This window comes from Amia ocellicauda, chromosome 6 (genome assembly GCF_036373705.1).
Source record: "Amia ocellicauda isolate fAmiCal2 chromosome 6, fAmiCal2.hap1, whole genome shotgun sequence".
NCBI classification, from domain to species: domain Eukaryota; kingdom Metazoa; phylum Chordata; class Actinopteri; order Amiiformes; family Amiidae; genus Amia; species Amia ocellicauda.
The window spans coordinates 12754133-12768742 of NC_089855.1; the positions used below are offsets into that span (position 1 = coordinate 12754133).

Sequence of the window (14610 nt, forward strand, 5' to 3'; positions counted from 1 at the left end):
TCTATATAAATGTACCACTTTATATGCACATATAGGTGAGGCAGTACCAGTGCTAGATTTATTAACTCATCAATCTTTAGATAAGTATCTAAAGTATCATTAAGCTTCTTATGAAAGAAGGATTTGTAGTCAGTGATCAACACTGTAAATCACAGATGGTCCTTTAATAAATAATGGCATTCATTATGAATAACTGAATAACATGATCTATCAAGCAAGACATTAAAGGAAAACAAAGCATAAAGCAGTGGCCTGGCACTTAAGTGTGTGGAAACTATATGGAAAAAAGTAATAACGTTCAAGTACACTTTGTGAAAAACATTTAAACATGATTGGATTCGTTCTATAGAGTGCAAATGTGACTGTAGTAAACAAGAGTGACCCTGCTTTGAAAAATGACCTGGGCTAAAAATAAGTAAGTGTACACCACCATTATTGATGTATGTCAAGAATACATGCACTAGTGTGCTGGTGCTGTTTTTCACAGCCTGCACAGAAAAGGTTTCCACTGACTGAAAAGAAATCTGAACATACTTAAATTTTGCATAGGCCTTTCATCATGTTATTAGTTTATTTATTTAATTAGTTTATTTATTTATTTTTATATGTGTGTTGTGTGTGTGTGTGAGGGGGGGTTACAACAATATTAAAATACAATTATGATAGGCAATTATTAGACATTACATTGAACGACAATGATTCTAAACAAATAATAAAATGTACAGTATACATTAAAAACTGTGACATAGTATTATATTTGCTGCATGAAGACGCAAATGCAAGCTATTACAATCACTGTGGAGATGAGGCATGAGAAGTCTTGCCCTGCAAGCTAAATTTTAGGCACAAGAATGTTAATACAAGTTAAAGTTATCATTAATATAACATAATAAAATATCATGAATGGCAATTTAGTGGCAGTTGTCTATGGTCTGTAAATCCATCTGGTATGCAAATCTCCTCTCTCCTTTGTGACTAATAGAAAGGAAGTGGTCAGTGTCAGACAGCTGGTATTTAATACATTCCTTGTGTGTGCGAGCCTAAAAGTGTTTCACTGGAATAGCTGAAACAAATGAACAGCGGGTATAGAATACATTTTTGGAATGGCTATTGAAAGACATTATAGAAGATCTGATATGTATGTAAGTGCTGTATTTACTTCATATGGAGTGGTTTTACAAGACACTGAGGTATACTACATGTGTCCAGTAATTATTAGCAAATCAGGGATCTGTAGACCATAGTTAACAACCATTTACAACAAGGCAAGGTATGGCACATTATATATACATACACTAACAGCACAATGATTCACGCTGTCCACGTGACAAAGAGAGGCTCCAACACGTTGTCCCATTTGACACATATGTATACAACAGTACAGATTAGTGTGGTATACCATGGTAACAATGGAATAAAGTGCAGTCTACTGTCATATCCATGGTAAAAACACAGTAAAGTGCAGTGTGGTGTACTGATGTCTGTAGCTGATTTTGATTCCCTAGTAAGCAGACTTTGTGTTGACATTAAACTGCAAAAAACAAAAAAAAAAACAAGTAATAGTGGTAATAGTATAATTGTAGGTTATCATCAATATATCAATTTTTATTTAGTATAACGCCCTTTACTGGGTAGCCACAGAGGGCTGAACATAAACATGGACAAATATCCAAAATAAACAAATAAGCCAGAAAAACAACCCCCCCTACAGGATGGTAGGTTGTTATAGGAGAAAATAAATCTCTGGGGGTCCACGGCTTAAGGCCTAGGCCTAATAGTTGCCTCCCCTCCAGGCAGTATGGTTAGGAGTAGTATGCATAAGTAATAGCATATAAAGGTAAATAGATTAGTAGCTGTAGTATAATATCAGGAAGTTTTTACCACTGTATTTTGCAACATTACTTCACACAAACACAAACCATTTTCTCTTGGATTATTATTGTTGTTGTAGTTGTTGATGATGATGATGAAGATGATGATATGATTAAATGTAAAAGGGAGACGCCAGCAACAGCAGCTGTGAGGCGCAGGCTGTTTTCCTGGGAGCTGGAGGGGCGGTTCCCAGTAACAAGCATGTGCGCTTGTTTACCAGACTCTCTGGCAGCGGTGGTGTAGCTCACATGTCCGCAGGTCTGCGTGGATCTGCGCCGCTCCACCAATGGGATGGCTGGAATTCTGCAGATCTGCGCAGAGCTGCGGAAATCTGCGCTGCACGAACGCGCCCCCTTTATTATTGTACATTTTCGGCCTCGCTTTGGGTCTGGGGAAATCCCAGGAAAGACTCGACTATGTTATCAGACTATGCGGGACGAGCTCTTTGAGGAGAAGCTTGTGAAAAAAAGATTGTGTTACAGCCAGTGCAGTTATTAAAAAAATAAAATAAAACTAGTGCTACACGTGAGTAGTGAGGGCAGGCTGTTTGTATAGAGACACGTGTCCCTGTGATTGATGCAGAGTTTAACCCCCTTTTGATGGTTTTGTTTTCCATTTCACTGGACTCCAAGGGAAAACGATCTTTCCTTTTTTAGAATATATCACTGTAAGTAAATTGTTTTAGGTATAAAATAATTGGTGCAACTCAAAATCTATACATTTATCAGATAAAACGCAGAAGTGCATGTGTATGAGATTAGACGGAAGGTTTGTGCACTCTAACATCAGAGCCATTACTTGCATAAATCTTTTTAATGCATTATTTAAAAGCTTAGATGTCATCCGGTCGAGAGGAGAACACTAGGGTATTACCATCAGCAATTAGATTTACTTACTGTCAAACTGCTTTATCTATTTGTAACCATTTCCTCTATTCTCTTTGGATTAGAAGACTTCCTCTTGCAAGCTTTTATAACAGCAAGTACACTAAGCAAATGCACAGAGGTGGTTAAAAGTGCTAGTATTTATTTAAATGAGTGCCCATATTCCCAGTATGGTATATAAAAAGAGTGGAAATGAGCTGTTAAAATGACCAGTTTTTCCTAAACTGTGGTGTTATTTGTATATTATTTTGGATGAAAATAATTAATGAATTGTTATATACAAGAATGTAAACAACATCTTAGTATATGCTATGGATAACAAAATATTATGATTAATTGACGTATACATACAAATAGTACAAATGTTATAGAGGAATGTGTTCTATTAAGAACTGTAATAAATCTAGGCCACATCATTCGGTATTTCTTTCAATCAGTACCAACAAATAAAGGTTTACAATATTACATTTTAAGGAATTCAAAAGGAATAATTTGAATTTGGTGAAACATGTTCATCTACCATTTGTGCAATATTACATATATTATTATTTATCGTTTCAGTTTATTATTGAAAATTCCTGCTATAGTGGACTTGCTGCTCGTAGTTTGGGATGTGGATGTGGATGTGTGAGACACAGGAGGTTCCACAATGGAAGAACACAGACATCACAGTCATCAGGTAATACATATGTATTTTCCTGGTTTCTGTTTTGTGTTTATTTTGACATTGAATGGCCATATAAAATGTAAGTTGTTGCAATGTTCGCAACAAGTCATTTAAAATTTGTAACCATAAATACACTCATAGGCTTTAGAGGAAGGTTGTTTAATTTTCTATGCAGAGATAGGAGAGAGAGAGAGCAACTTGACTTTCAATCGCCTTTATTTATCAAAAAACAAACCATTTTACATAGTAAATCCAACCAATCCAATTAAAACATTATAAAACACATTGAAAGAGCACGAGAGAGAGAGTAAACAAACAGGAAATGCAGAGTAAAATCAATAAGCACTTTGATTATACCATTAAGAAATGGAGCAACAAGCACTTAAAAAAGAATTCAAACTTGTAGATTCCACAGAGGATTTTGACCCGTGTTTGTCCTTTCACCTCAGTTTGATAATTAATCCACAATAAAAAAACATGTACCACCGGCTTTGAGCAGTAAAAGTTTTAATTATTAGCACTTGGAAAATTACAACAAGTTATGGCAGTGTGACTAATTGAATGTATTATGTATTTATTTAGTTGTATTCATAAAGTTAATTCTTTTTTTTTTTCCTAAAAGTGTTATTTTGGGAATGCAACAACTCAAGCTTTTTCCACTTCTTGGGATAGCAGGACTTGATTGATAATGTATTTTTTGTAATCTTATTGGTCAATTTTGGAAACAGTTATTGTGTAATCAAAACAAATATACTTTAATCATTATCTAGTAGCTATTTGAGTGCTTCCACATTTTTCCCTAATTGAACTTGTTATTGATCTGTCAGTTATTGTTAGAAGCATTGATAAATACAAGATACCCAATCTTATAAACAATTAAGTTATCTTAAATGTGGTTTTAAATCAGTTAAGGATACATACATGGTGATCGCAGATTGATAATTTACATGTATATACTATCTTTATGGTCTCTAGGCAACAAAGTGTAATGATTTTAAATTAGATTTGTTTGGGCCAGGTGGGCGATGCAATTAACTTGAATTTAAATTAATCACATTTGTAAGGCAGCTGTTAACTGTCCACATCTAGTAACCCTTATATGGTTTAAGCCTTGGACATAGGCTTAAGCGTGAACAGCATCATTTAATGGTAATCTCTATCTTTTATCTGTGATCCAGGAACTTTCAAAGTTTAATTGCTGATGTTTTTCTGAGCTGTATTACAAACAATTAGGTCTACATATTTATATCCTAAATTATTATTAATGTCCACGACTGGCTGTACTTTTGTCCATCTTTGCCCCAAAGCACTCAACAAGAAGATTTCATTAAACCGTGAAAGACAGGGTCAATGCAGACATTAACTTATGGTGTAGGTGCCTTTGAAATCGAAGGTAGTGGGTGAGAGACTGGCTGATTTTTCCAGGATATGCTGGATGTGTTTTGCGTCAGCTCACAAGGGCGAGTGGCTGCTCGTCTGGGGGAAAGGTAAATCATGTTTACATTGAAGAAGTGCTGCACAGGGCGCTCAGGCCCACAGAAGGGGACCGATAGAAGGGCTACTTCATAGAAATCCATCACTGGACATGCCACAGAGCTGCTTTGCTCTATCAGCGAACTCTAGAGTAGCCACGACAGCCACACATGATTTACATGGTTGTTGTTTTTTTAGGAGGAATCATTTTCTCCGTGAGGGGAAAGAAGATTTTATAGGTGGGGGTGAGAGGCTAGAATTATGGATCTGGGAGTAATTGCTGGTAAACTGCCTTTTAATGCCATAGTAGTAATGTAGACATGCTGCCCTAGCCCTACCACTGTGTACATCTCTAGGTCACCTTAGCTGTAAATAGTTTTGTTTTACAATTGAGCCAGACCTTCCTCAGACTCCCAATAGACTATCTTTATATAACCAAGGTTCTGCGTAAATATAACAAGGTTTGTTCGCAACATACTTTTTCCTTGCATGAATAAAAGATACCCAAGTATTGGGTCACCAGGACCTACATCAGCAGCAATTGAGTACAATTTCAGTCCTGCTGGCCTTGAATAGAAACTGCCCCTTTAAATATAGCTTTTAGTAGCTCTGGAAATCCCATCTATACTATTAAAAGAAATAAAACAAATTCATTAAAAACACTTGTTTGGGTTTGTGTACCCTGGAGATCTTTTAGATCTTGATCCAGCAGCTTGTTTTGCCCTTACTTTAACAGTTGTTTTAATTCGTTTTTGTACTCGAACCTTTCCGAAATACAGTCAGGTGTAGTTGACTAAAATGTAACATTTTTAGTTTTTCCAATACATGTTTCAACAACTCTTAATAGTTACAGGGGAATGAAGCAGAGTCAGCAAGTGCTTCTTCCAGGGTTGTCCACGGACAGCAGCATAATTTGCATCAGGGCTCCGGTTCCTGTGGGTCAGTGTGTGAAGTCAGGGCTCTGAAGCTGCACCAGCCCAGGGATGGGTTGACCCCGCTTCTCATCGAGTGTAGCATCCCAATATGTACACCTGTCTATCAGCTCACTCAAGACTCGACATCGAAGGCTTGGCTCTCTCTCTAACTTCTTGAGACGTGATTCTCTGTCGAAGTGTGGCTTGGAGACTCGAGTTTCTCATTGGTTTTCTCAAGAATCTTCGCCTCTCCTCGATCTTTTCTCGAGGAACTTGTAGTTTCTCTTGAAAATAATATCTCCTTGAGCTTCCTCCATTTTCTCCACAGATCTCAAGCATACCTACTTCTCCTTGAGCTGTCTCTTGAAAACGTGGTTTCTCTCAAGAGTAGCATCACTTCCTCGAATATCTCATGAGTAACTGTTTTCTCGACCAATCTCGAGATTAGCCAGTATTTTCTCAAAATGTTCTTGAATGATCTTATATTTTTCAATGAGTGACAGGTTGTATGAACAGATTTCCTCAAGAGTTAATTTTCTCAAGAGGCTCCCTCCCCTTTTGACAGGTTAAACCTCCCCCGCCTCTGTCAAGGAACTTTCCTTTTTGTTGAGAAATTTGACTTTTTTCAAACTTTCTCAAATGTTTATATGTTTTAGTTATTTTTACCAATGCTATGGAGCCATTGTCACCCAGGTAGCATCTGCAACCCAACGTTTGTTTTTCTTGTTTCATTTCTTACATTTCTGATAGCTCGTTGTTGTAGGAACTTACCGAAACAAGGGTAATTCTGAAACCTAGCATTTTACAGGGTTAATGCTATTTTTGAATCATATCTTTCTACGATCCGAGAACAAATCTAACCAAGCAAATACCTCAATTAAAGGCTTCAATAAGCATTAGTAATTGAGAGTTCAGTTGCAGTAAAAACTAAAAGGCATGGTGAACCTTTCAGAGTTGAAAATCCCCACTTCTGTCACATCCTTGATTGTTACAATACAATGATATTGCATATATAGAATATTTACAACGGCTTTAAAGAAAAATAACTATTTTCCTTTTTAAATGGAAGGGGTTTCAGGATCTTTTAAGAGTGTACTTGTGTTTGGGGCTATCGGTGCAAGATTCTAAGTCTGAAAATTTAATTTTCTTTTGGGAGCTCATCATTTTGAAACCTAGATTTCAAGTATGTACATTTTAACATTTATTCTCAACATACTCCCAAGTTGAAGTTATTGATTATATGTCATTATATGCTGTCAGTTGATTATATGCCATTATATGCAGTCAGTGGTCAGCAACTGGCTTAGAGGCAGGGAATCAAGGATCACTCTTAACATGAAGTCCCCAAATGATGTCTCCTCCTGATCAAATGTGAAACCATTACAAAGTCAATATAAAAACAAACTGGTACTGGATCTATACTAGTTTAACTACATCATTATTTTTACTGCACACTTAAGTTGAATACTAGTACAGCGAAGAGACATCTTGTAGTAATTGGAATCGGAGGAATGATATCAACATCCTTTCCATGCTGTGTTAGTCACCCAAAGCATTGACATTATTTGTTGTTCTTGTTGTTGTTTTTAGCATAGCATATTGAGCTCTTTCCAGAGCTATTTATTACCATGTGTACATTAACATTTCAATCACGAATATTACCATTTACTTTTGCTCACTGGCTGCCGTCATTTACTGATGTCGTTTATTAATCACTTCTCTCTGGGTCATACTCTATTACAGCAAAATAATTACAGTTTACAGATGGATTAAATCAGAGATTGTCTCCAACTTGGTTTGATTTAATATACTAATACTACATGTAAAAGGTACTTGATATCTGATCATTTATACTCTTTCTAAATATTTTGGCATTGTAGACAGACAGAAGAAAAACCTGCTTCAGGTATTTTTATAGTCGCAAATAGCCAAGTAGTGCAATGTGTATGATTAATCAATGAGATACGATGTAGAAATTAAAATAAAATATTACTCGGTACAAACTTTTGTCGTTATTTTGATGTTAATAGATCAGGAAAATATTAATTTTCTGTCACCCTCTTGAGTGTGAAATAATTAAACGTGATGCAAAAATATTTTAATTGTGTTTAATTGTGCACAGGTTGCATTAGTTTCAATCAGGACATCTGAAATACAGCGTCTCATTATTTAATGTTATAAAGAGAGTCTTAATTGTATGCATTAGATCCAATCATTTACATCAAGTGAATCAAGGCAATTTTGTAACTAATACCTCTAATAATCTAAGAATTATAATTTATTTTTTGTTCCATTCAGGGCTTCTGCTGTACATCTGTGTATCCATTAAACATCTTGTTTAAAATTAATTTTGCATGATTCTCTCCCCCTAGAGGTCTTTAATATTTCTCAGATCTCAAAGAACAAACATTGTGGTTAAATATATTAAACTTCCTTGCCACAGGGGATCTCCGGTCTTTGCTTTTGTTTTTCTTTATAGTAAACAAGAGTAAAGGTAGAGGAGATGAAGGGATGTCCTCACTGGACAAATAAGACCAATTGAAACGATCCTATTCACAGATAATCCTCTCTTTAAGGTAATGAGGGCTGAGATGCACACATTTCTTTACAAAAACATCCTTTTTATTCTTAATTAAAGCTTACCGAATTCAAATATTCTCATTTTAATTTTGATTTGTGAATATGTTCTTAAACATCCAGATCTTTCTATTACTATTAAACCTAAATACTATTCAGAACTTTTATTCTAAACTGTCATACTGGATTCTTGTGCCAAACTGAGAGACTTGGCATTGCACAACAGTTTTAATTATGTACATTTTTAGCTTTAATACTCAACCCTAAAATTTGAAGCTAGATCCATAACAGTCTGTAGCCCTTTGAGTTACTCAGCCGAAAAGAACCTTAAAAAAAGTTTACCATTGACTCTTACCCTAACCCTAACCTGGACTACAATGTAAGTGTAAATGTATCGCTATATTTAAATTTAGTCAATAATTTAGCGTAATTATACAAAATAATGCACTTTAAATAATCTCAGTATACCTATAACAATCTCCTTCCCAAATTGACACATAGGCTAGCTTTGTCACATTTTCTCATATTTGATATTCCCATTTTCTTTAGTGTTACATATTTCTTAAATATCCACATTTTCGGATAATACAGATATGACTTTTAATTAGCCGATCACCTAAATAATCTTCAGAATCTTTATTTTGAACTGTGATGCTGTATTACATTGCATAAAGGAGAGACTTTTCATTATAACCCATTGTATTATGTCAGTAGATTATATATGCTATTTTAAGGCCAAACAACAGCTTGAACCAAGACCGAGCAGTGTAAATGTAAACAACAGAAGTCTTTAAATGTTCTTGTTGTAAATGAGTGCTGGTCCAGCTGAGCTACTTAAATTTAAAGGTGCCATACTGTAGTCATTCATTCATACACGTCCGAAAAGTTTTGAACACGTTCGGGCCTCCGTCTGTTGTACCTGTAAGTTATTTCCTTTGTGTAAATAGTAAAAGCAATGAAAATAATAGTACCATACCCTTTGTTTAATAGTATAGCAGGGGCATTTAGTTGCTCTGTTTTACAGTGTATCAGACATGCCAGTCTAATTATGTTGAATGGGGAAACAATATCGGTTGTAGCAATGTTACACACTGTAGATTGGTTCAGGTTTCCAAGGAAACAATGTTTTATTTCACAAGAGTCTCATTCTTTAATAGTGATCTGAGATTCCATTTATTCAAAGTTTTCTAGTTGCCTTCTGCATTTATGTCTGCAAAATATTTACTGTGTCGCCAAGCATGTCCAAACACATAGTTCAAATATGAATATCGGAGACTCCTTCAATAGCACCCTAGTACTTAATACAACTGAATGGATGCATTGGTATAATTTAGTTGTTATTAATGAGTTATGAACAGTATACATATAGTGGCTCTGATTTGTATGTATGCTGTTATTGTTTTTTGTTTGTGTGATTGTTTTGGTATTGTTTTATGAAACCTTACAAGATTACAAAGTGTAAAGTGATTTTTAAAATAGAAAGCTTGTGTGTCTGTGACGATACACTATACAAAGCTTTACATAAACAGCAATATGAATATATCTCAGTGTCATTACATGTTTTAAAATACATAAAGCACCTGTAATGTATCTGTGCATTTAGAGTGTATACATGTTTCTAAAAAGACCTGCATGAAGTGGAAATAGCCTTTCTATAATACTTAACTGAAAAGCATAGTTCAGTTTTATTTGAAAAATGAGACCGTGTTGAAATGAAAATATTGATTTCTGTTACCATTGCTTTATACCCTGTCTAACTGAAAGGACGTCTGACGGATCTGGAGGACTGGAAAATCTGCTCTTTGTGAAAAAGTGAAATACTTTTTCTCTTGTTTTTGTAAATAGCACATGCAAGATAATTCTATTACACAACAATTGTGAATGCGAACATTAGGATATATTACCAGTATATTATTTTTTGTTTCCAAGACCTAAACCAGTAATAATTACCTTAACTGTATACATATATATACGAAATATATATTCATATATATATGAAATAATAATAATATGTCCCAGGCATTAGCATACAGAGAATAGTGAGTGCAGTGCAGACACAAAAAAGACAGCAGATGTAAACCCGAGGGACTACACCTTTAACAGGAGGAGTGGAAAAACACCTAGTGAATGAAACAAACATTTTATCCCATGTTCCGTTTTCCCTGTTATTTTCACCACAGGGAATTGCAGCACTAGAGCTCATGTTAATGGAGATGATGCCTTCCAAGCCATGTTTGTTTTGTTGTCATGTGGGCCTTTGTTATTTTAGTAGGAGTCGTTTGTAGACAGATAGCAGTAGCTAATGATCAATATCTGGTCCCTGCTTCCTTGATACTCTGCATTCTTAATGCTGCAGGACAGGGGATCATGAATGTAGCTACATCAATAGTTTCATTTTCACTTTTATTTGTATGTTGTTCACATGGAGGACAAAACACTAATTTACAAGATAGGGATAATTAAACAAAGCATTGGTTGTGTTGAAATTAAGTTATCCCTTAAACATACTGGCAGCCCTAGCAATTAAGTTTAAAATGAAAAAATAATGAAATGGAATGAAAGAATTGTATTGACAACAACAATAATAATTGCATCATAGTGGTGAATATAAACCAGTGCCACTTATAGTTACACTGTAAACAATGTTATTTTTTTTCAGCTACACATGTCCAAACAGGTTTAAAATGAAACATGTTTTGTGGCATTGACTACATTAAGGGTTTACTTTGTTTAGACTAGATTTGTTTGGTCACATTCAAATAGCTGTATAATCATAAATTGCTATATGCAAATAAAAATTTCAAAACACCAGAAGAATTCAGCAATGTGATGTGATAATACCTTAAAAAAATCAAGAGGTACATTGTAGTGTAAACTCACTGTGGCATAGACAATACTAATTAAATATTTAATGTATACTTTGCATGAGTTACTTTTATATATATATAAAACAAAATCATTGAATAGTAAAAGACAGGGACATACATGCATTTAAATAATACTTGTATTAGTTATATCTAAAATTAATAATGGAAAGGAATTAAATAATAAAATCAGGGTAATTGTACATTGTTTTTAATCCTTCTGGTCATCTTAAAATACCATAAATTATCCAATATTACAGAATCTTATGACTTCTGAGCCAGAAAGAGATTCTCGCCTGCCTCTGTGACCTTACCCATGATTAGCCACAAAACACCAAGTAATAAACTCAGACTGTGTGCTCCATCACACACATAAAAACACATGTCATAGAATTATTACCATATAAAATTTAGATTTGACATTTAAAGGGAGTCCGACTCGCCTTTTAAACAAACTATGATAATATGTCAAACAGAATTCCGTTGAGAACAAACCAAAACATTGATTTGGTTTTATGGCAATTCAAGACATTTTAACTGTTTGCAACATGTGTGTTCATAAATACAAAATCCCCCTTGTGAATGTAAACATTAAATAAAACTTCCATATGTGGCAAACAGGTCATTACAAAATGTAGCTTTACCATGTAAAATTCTATAATAAATCTCAGTTGTTTTTTTTTTCTCTTTATTGTTGTTCCTTTTGATTGTTTTGAGTGGGGGGAACAAATGATTGACAAATATACAAAATATGTATTTTTCGTTTTGATTGAACAACGGATGGTCTTTTTACCCTGATTTTCATTAATCAGCTCCTTCACTGGCATCATAATATTAGTGGTTATCCGTCAAGACATTCATATCTATAAAAAAACAGACTTGCAAAGCACAACTTAGTCCTTATTACATCCCTGAATTAATAAATCCATACACCGCTAGACGTCAGCTGAGGTCCTCGAATTCTAACTTACTAGTTACTACTATAACTAGTCACTGTTCGTTTCAGTCAGTTCTATCATAAGTTTCAACTTCTTTTAATGAGAAAACCATCTATCCCATCTAAACCCTTTCTGTCAACTTGCATTGCTGCAGACTAAAATTGCTTTTTCAAAAATGATTTAAAGAAGTTTAAGATTTGAGAAATCAGAGTATAAAACTGTATAATATAGCAAGAAGCCACTCTTTGATTTCCTTGGGCAGACATGACCATTTATGAGACAAATATTTATATGAAGTCATAAAAAAATAATGTCACCATTTCTTGCTTGGGTGTACAGTGGTTTAATGTTCATGTAAGTGCTCACAGAGGCCCCCTCTACACTCCATGACACTTGTTAAAGTAGATGCAAAAGACTCGTCAAGCCAGTACCATGAAATAGTGTCCTGATTTATTTATTTTAAACCCAGTATCATTTTTATTCATGCTACACTGATTGATATACAAATAAATTCTGACCCGCTGCGCCTGACCTGGCTTAGGGCACTTATAAATAAATATGTCCATACAGTCCATTCATCAATGATTTGTTTAGTTGAATCAATATTGTTAATTTAACTTATGCTTATGCATAACATATGCTTTGAACACTGATTCCCTCCTGAAGAAAACTGTAAAGGTGCCAGATGAGTGAAAACTTTAGACTGTCCCCTGTGAATAACACTACCAAACAGTGCATCTCTCCACGTAAGAGAGATGTGTGGAATCTGAGAATGTGCAGAGACCTTACAAATAGTAATGGACCTCTTTGTATAGAAAACAGTTACATTGTTTCAGGCTGTTCATTGGTTTTATTTATGTGCTAGGACAAAGTATTTATTCAAATGTGGAGATACCGTCTAACAAAGAATATATATATATATATATATATATATATATATATATATATATACATATATATATATATATATATATATATATATATATATATATATATATATACACTCACCTAAAGGATTATTAGGAACACCTGTTCAATTTCTCATTAATGCAATTATCTAACCAACCAATCACATGGCAGTTGCTTCAATGCATTTAGGGGTGTGGTCCTGGTCAAGACAATCTCCTGAACTCCAAACTGAATGTCTGAATGGGAAAGAAAGGTGATTTAAGCAATTTTGAGCGTGGCATGGTTGTTGGTGCCAGACGGGCCGGTCTGAGTATTTCACAATCTGCTCAGTTACTGGGATTTTCACGCACAACCATTTCTAGGGTTTACAAAGAATGGTGTGAAAAGGGAAAAACATCCAGTATGCGGCAGTCCTGTGGGCGAAAAAGCCTTGTTGATGCTAGAGGTCAGAGGAGAATGGGCCGACTGATTCAAGCTGATAGAAGAGCAACTTTGACTGAAATAACCACTCGTTACAACCGAGGTATGCAGCAAAGCATTTGTGAAGCCACAACACGTACAACCTTGAGGCGGATGGGCTACAACAGCAGAAGACCCCACCGGGTACCACTCATCTCCACTACAAATAGGAAAAAGAGGCTACAATTTGCACAAGCTCACCAAAATTGGACAGTTGAAGACTGGAAAAATGTTGCCTGGTCTGATGAGTCTCGATTTCTGTTGAGACATTCAGATGGTAGAGTCAGAATTTGGCGTAAACAGAATGAGAACATGGATCCATCATGCCTTGTTACCACTGTGCAGGCTGGTGGTGGTGGTGTAATGGTGTGGGGGATGTTTTCTTGGCACACTTTAGGCCCCTTAGTGCCAATTGGGCATCGTTTAAATGCCACGGCCTACCTGAGCATTGTTTCTGACCATGTCCATCCCTTTATGACCACCATGTACCCATCCTCTGATGGCTACTTCCAGCAGGATAATGCACCATGTCACAAAGGTCGAATCATTTCAAATTGGTTTCTTGAACATGACAATGAGTTCACTGTACTGAACTGGCCCCCACAGTCACCAGATCTCAACCCAATAGAGCATCTTTGGGATGTGGTGGAACGGGAGCTTCGTGCCCTGGATGTGCATCCCACAAATCTCCATCAACTGCAAGATGCTATCCTATCAATATGGGCCAACATTTCTAAAGAATGCTTTCAGCACCTTGTTGACTCAATGCCACGTAGAATTAAGGCAGTTCTGAAGGCGTAAGGGGGTCAAACACAGTATTAGTATGGTGTTCCTAATAATCCTTTAGGTGAGTGTATATATATATATATATATGTACACCGATCAGTCATAACATTATGACCACCTGCCTAATATTGTGTAGATCCCCCTTTTGCCACCAAAACAGCCCTGACCTGTCGAGGCATGGACTCCACTAGACCTCTGAAGGTGTGCTGTGGTATCTGGCACCAAGACGTTCCGTTAGCAGCAGATCCTTTAAGTCCTGTAAGTTGC

General features: G+C 35.5%; 1 long non-coding RNA gene across 1 annotated transcript in view; it reads left to right on the forward strand.

Moving 5' to 3' along the window:
- Window positions 1-2333: 2333 nt before the first annotated feature.
- The window catches only part of LOC136750978 (uncharacterized), a 147243-nt gene continuing 134966 nt past the window's right edge, over window positions 2334-14610 (forward strand). The window contains exons 1-2 of the long non-coding RNA XR_010816978.1: window positions 2334-2539; window positions 3318-3435. This is a non-coding gene — a long non-coding RNA (uncharacterized LOC136750978). The remainder of the gene's footprint in view (window positions 2540-3317; window positions 3436-14610) is intronic.